The following is a 6,000-nucleotide window of genomic DNA, read 5'->3' on the forward strand; positions in this document are numbered from 1 at the left end:
AATTCCAACGAAGTACAGTGTGATACAGAGTCATAAAAAAACTTCTTCCAAAAAAAAAAAAAAAAAAAAAACTTCTTCCAGGGCTTCCCTGGTGGCACAGTGGTTGAGAGTCCGTCTGCCGATGCAGGGGACACGGGTTCGTGCCCCGGTCTGGGAAGATCCCACATGCCGCAGAGCGGCTGGGTCCATGAACAATGGCCGCTGAGCCTGCGCATCCGGAGCCTGTGCTCCGCAACGGGAGAGGCCACGACAATGAAAGGCCCGCGTACCGCAAAAACTACTTCCAGTTCTATTTTTCCTTTTCTTTTTTGTTTTTCTTTTCTGTAGTAGTAGCATTAAGGTGCAACTACTAGGGACAAAAACTAGTTCCATTTATGAAGACTGAATGTCTTATATCTGAATCATTTATTTGAATGAGTTCAGGACTCTGAAAGAATAAGTTTTAAAGTTTATAATTAACCACAATGGTAGAACCATTGTGGAAAACACTTTGGCAGTTCCTCAAAAAATTAAACAGAATTAACATATGATTCAGCAATTCCATTCCCAGGTATATACCCAAAAGAAATGAAAGCAGGGAACCAAAGAGATACTTGTTTACCAATGCTCATAGCAGCAGGAGAGCCAAAATGTGGAAACAGCCCAGTGTCCCTCAATAGATGAATGGATAAACACAATACAGTATATATACAATGGAATATTACTCAGCCTTAAAAAGGAAGGACATTTTGATACATGCTACAGCATGGCTGAATCTTGAAAACATGCTAAGTGAAATAAGATGGACACATACGGACACATATCGTATGATTCTACTTATATGAAGTACCTAAAAAAGGCAAATTCATAGAGACACAGTAGAATAGAGATTACTAGGGATTGAGGGGAAAGAGAATGAAGAGTTATTGTTTAATAGATACAGAGTTTCTGTTTGAGATGATGAAAAATTCTGGAAATGAAGAGTGGTGATGGTTGCAGAATACTTAATGCCACTGAACTATATGCTTAGAAATGGTTAAAATGGTAAATTTTATGTTCTATATATTTTAGCACAATAAAAAAGTCTACATTTATAACAAATAACAAACTGAAGAATACTTCAAAATATAGAAATAAGTTACTCAAGTCTAAATATGATCAAAATTAAATGTCCGATATATACATTCTAAGGCTACGAGTTGTGTGTGTCCTCACTTTAGGAAATCTAATAGAAGTGTAAAAATAAACGTAGAGATGATTGCGTACAAAAGGATCTGTTTTACAGAGGGATTTATCCAAGCATTCTTTTAAACAAGGAGCTGCCCCTGTAAACGTAATTGTTTGCTAATTGATCAGGAGCAACACAGCAAAGGCTGTTGAGAGCAGAACACCCTCTGGAAAGAGGCATCAGGAAGCTGAGGCTGCTCTCTAGTGCACAGTCACACAGGAGACCAGCCACTTGTGTTTCTCTCTTCCCAGAGGAGCTCTGGGCCCTCTCGAGACTTCTAGGAGAATCCAACATAGCTGCGGTGAGTTGAGGATACAGTGGTGAGAGGATTAGCTACCTTCTAAGCTGATGATCTGAGGTTTTATATCAATCACTCAGCAACCTTTTCTAGTAGACCACAAACTCCTTGAGGGCAGGGATCAAATTTTTGTGTAGTGTGTTGCCTTGCAAGTATGCTACACGTGCTCGGTGTATAATATTATTTGCTGAATAAATGAGTGAATGAATGAATAACTTTACTACAAAATGGCAATGGAAGGTCAAACAAAAATAGTTATAAAGCAGCTCTGAAATTCTAACATACAAGAAATCCACTTGAGTCATAAAGGTTCAAATGACACATACAATCTTAGAGAAACACCCCTCAAAGCATAAAGTGAGCAAAATCTGTGTCCACGCTTATCCTATCTTCTCCTACAAAAGGGATCTATTTTCTACTGTGTTTGTAACTCTGTCTTATACCCAAATGCACCACATTCACTGGGTTCACCATAAATACTGTCAACAGAATGAGTGACAAGGCAAAAAATAGCTTGCAGTACTTTTCATTTTTTACAAATGTGGAAAGCATATTAAACCATCTGCTGATTAAAAATATGCATGTTTTGACTTGCATATGAATCAAATTAACATACATAAATCCAGCACCTCCACATCACTAGATTCACAGCCACAGCCAATAAATTTCCGCGTTTCTTCAAATTCATCAATCCCAGAGTGACATGACTGTTATTAGAAATAAAATACACAGTAATGGTTTAAAACTAAAAGCGAACTTTTGTTTTATTTCAATTCAATGGTCATTTATCCTCTAAAAATAAAAAAGGCACAACATCATTGGGAATCTAAAATTTTATGCTCAAATTTGCTCTATAAATACCTAATATCACCATGGGAAGCTAAAATTTGAGGTATAGAACAGGAACCATCGTCCTTCAATATGATGAATTAGGATTAACCAAAGTACAACATGTTGAACCCTAGCACCTTGCTGCCTTATCTAACCCCAGAAATGTGAAAGGTCTCAAGTTGCAGCTTCTAGAACTTCAGCTTCTACCTGCCCCTCTGCTCCCACGGGTCCGTCACCACCACATTCTCTCCAAGACTAAAATTTATTCAGACACTTGAAGGATTCTTCCCGAACAATTGCATCGAGGAGATTTAACTGTCATGCTATTTATTTGTACTATGTGCCTTTGTTGAGTTGAGTTGCTAATATTTAGTCGTATAATCATGGCTTTAGATGAGATCATGAAAAGCGAGTCCATTGCTTCCCTGGAGCAGGGAAGATTCTCTGGGAAGTAGAGGAATAGCTCTGCTATGCTGTTATACTAATGGACCTGTCAACCCTCCTGGGAGGAAGAACACCTCCAAACTACAAACCTAGGTTGGGCCCAAGAGGGGCCCAAGGGGCTCAAGGGAATTCCCTAGTGCTCCAGTGGTTGGGACTCTGGGCTTCCACTGCCAGGGGCCGGGTTCGATTAGCTGGTCAGGGAACTAAGATCCTGCAAGCCACCTGGCACAGCCAAAAAAAAAGGGGGTCAATCGCTGTTACTGAGAGACACCCTGCCCCTTCCTCTTAACTCCTCAGTCCCTCAGGATTCACCACCATCTGGAGTACTGCTCTAGGAGCAAGGATGTAGCCTGGGTAGAACCTCTGGCACCCAGCCTCTCTTTGCACCCGGCTGTTGACATACCTCTGGCAACATATAAATGCCCAGCACTTTGGTCATTGGGTCCTCCCAGGACTGCCAGCACTGAGTCACTGAGGACAATGGAAATCTTTCCAGAGCAGTGTTTTCTACCCTTGTCTGGTGATGAGAATCACCTAGGGCTATTGTCATAAACACAGATTCCCAGGCCCTTTCCCTAGATGTTCATTTTTAATAGGTCTATACGGGGTCCAGGAATCTGATTATTTAACAAGGGCTCAGGTAATGCTCTTCACCAGGGAATTTGGGGAAATACTGAGTTCAGCACATTCTTCTAAGTGTTTCTTGAGTCTCCTGGTAGGAGGGAGTTGCCCTGTGTGGATTCAAGCCTTGTCATCTCTGGGGATAATGAAGGTGAGTGTACTTTGTACACTGGGAATTCTCTGTAAATCCAAGCTGTGCTATCATTATCATAATTATATACCTCTAGCCACAGCCCCCGGACAACATGTATAGCTGGGGTAAACGTCTCATCAGTGTGCAGGGCTAAGGCACCAGCCCCAGTCTCTGCGGATGAGGAGTGGCCAAAAGCAGAGGAGAAAGGGAGGAGGATAAGCAAAGGCTGGAATCTGGAAATGAATACATATGTATTTCAATCCACAGCTGCTCTGGCCGCTGATATAAATTAAAGGAAGAAGGAGGGAGAGTCAGGGAGAAGATGTTAACAGCATGAATTTTCCAGATATTAAGGACTGAAGGTGTTAGCTGAATTATTCATTTATTAAACTTTTAATTTTATTTTTTAGTACTACTACGTGAATAAATGCGAGTTGGACTCAGAGACACAGCTCAGTACTAAGATAACCACCTGCACGATGGGTCGCCAGGCAAAGCAGCCTGTGAGGTTTAGTCATCCGCATGAGGGGCCACAGCTGGGGAAAAGCCTCCAAGCTGGCAGTTTTGCTGCTGACTTACCATAAATTAAAGATGGATCTGTAGTTAGAGCACTGCCTCCCCCATGGACACAAAGACAAGGCCCTTCCTTACAATACTGATGAAGAAAATTTGCAATGATGCCAGAAATGAAAGAAGTGCATATTCTTACAGGATGCTGGGAGATAATTTAGAAATAACAACCACTCTTTTCTGAGACTTGAACAAGAAGTTGTGAGTTAAATAGCAGCCTGTAGGATCACCTGGCACTAAGAAAAGGACCATCATGCTCCAAGTCTCCTTAAAAAGATGAATGCAGTCTTCTGTGATTGCATATGTTCCTGCCTAGTAACAGAGAAATGGACTCGCTTTTCATCATCTCATCTAAAGCCACGAATATATGACTAAATATTAGCAACTCCACTCAACAAAGGCACGTAGTACAAATAAATAGCATGACAGTGAAATCTCCTCGATGCAATTGTTTGGGAAGAATCCTTCAAGTTTCTGAATAAATTTTAGAAGATACAGGACTTCAGAGTTAACGCTCCTCAAAGCCAGAAAGGTACCTTAGCCTCCTTAGAATTTTTGGTTCCTCCTGTTGTGACAAACATTCCCAAGGAGTTGAGTTGCAGCCAGGAGATGGCTTTGGGATAATTAGGAAATACATTAGATGCCAAAAGTATATTAAATGCCCAATATGCCTCAGAGTAGCCTCTTTTGAGAGTCACATAAAATATGCAAGAGACACTTAACCATTCTCATCTTCAATTATAATTCCTTAGGTCTCATCACTTTTTTCCTCAGATATGTATAAAAAAAGGTTTTTCATGCCCACCCTGCTGACAAAATTTCAACCACTGAAACTTTCCCTTTAAAACTAACAAGGCCTTTTATCTCCCTGAGTTGTCCAGATAACGAGTTTACAGGCCACTCAGAATCACCAGAGAGAGCAGAAACTGGAGCAGTACAGATGAGATCCTCGCAGATAAAGCACATCATTCAGGGCAGTCAGGAGCTGCAGCCTCTTCCCTCACTTAACCTTGTACCATAGCTGCTGTGGGTAATTTGATTCCCTGCGCACCTTTCTCTGTTGAAATGGAACATGGATTTTTAGGGTGATGTTAGAGGGGGAGACCCTGTGAAGGAAGGAAAACCGTACAAGGACTTAGGAAATCTACCCTAACTCATTTGCCACGTGAGATCAGTTATTTCACTACTCAAAAACCTGTCTCCTTACCTGAAACGGGCGAGGTTAGATCAAACCGGTAGGATAAAGATCTTGATCTGGGAGAATTCTCTAAAGTCCCCGCTTCGGGCGAGTGGGAAAAGTAAGTGGGTTCTAGGCTGTGGTTCTCTCAGAACGCTTCTACTTTTCTCTGTTTCCACGTTGGTGTTTCATATAAGACTTTCTGAAAGGTATCCCATGCTAAAGAAAGTTTGCAAACCCCTGGACTAAAACAACTGTTTCCTTCCAGCTCTCACACCCTCTGATTCTTTACCATTCAATGATAAGAGGGATGCATGCCTGCTAAAGCAACCAGAAAGTTCTCAGTTAGAGTATTACCTAGATATGGATCGAATCTGCAAATTGAAGAGATGCTTGAAGGATGTGAAAGAGGAAATTTAGAGAAACCCAGATGGCGCATCTTATTTCCAGGTTAGGAAGGAGACCTGTATCACTCTTTCTTCCCTCCCTACTTACAGCCAATATCTACCCCTTACTCAGTGGTTCTCAATTCTGACTGTCTAACAGATTAGCCTATAAAATTATTCAGGGATCTGGGCTCCTGAGATTCTGAGTCAACAGATGTAGAGACAGAGTTTTTTCAGCTACTTCATTTTAATTTGGTTTTGTTTTAAGATCCATAGGTCATTTTGGTGTGCAACTAGGACTGAGAATCTCTGCTTGGCTTCAGCTCTCCAACC

This window comes from Grampus griseus (genome assembly GCF_964374135.1).
Source record: "Grampus griseus genome assembly, chromosome: 4".
NCBI classification, from domain to species: Eukaryota; Metazoa; Chordata; class Mammalia; order Artiodactyla; family Delphinidae; genus Grampus; species Grampus griseus.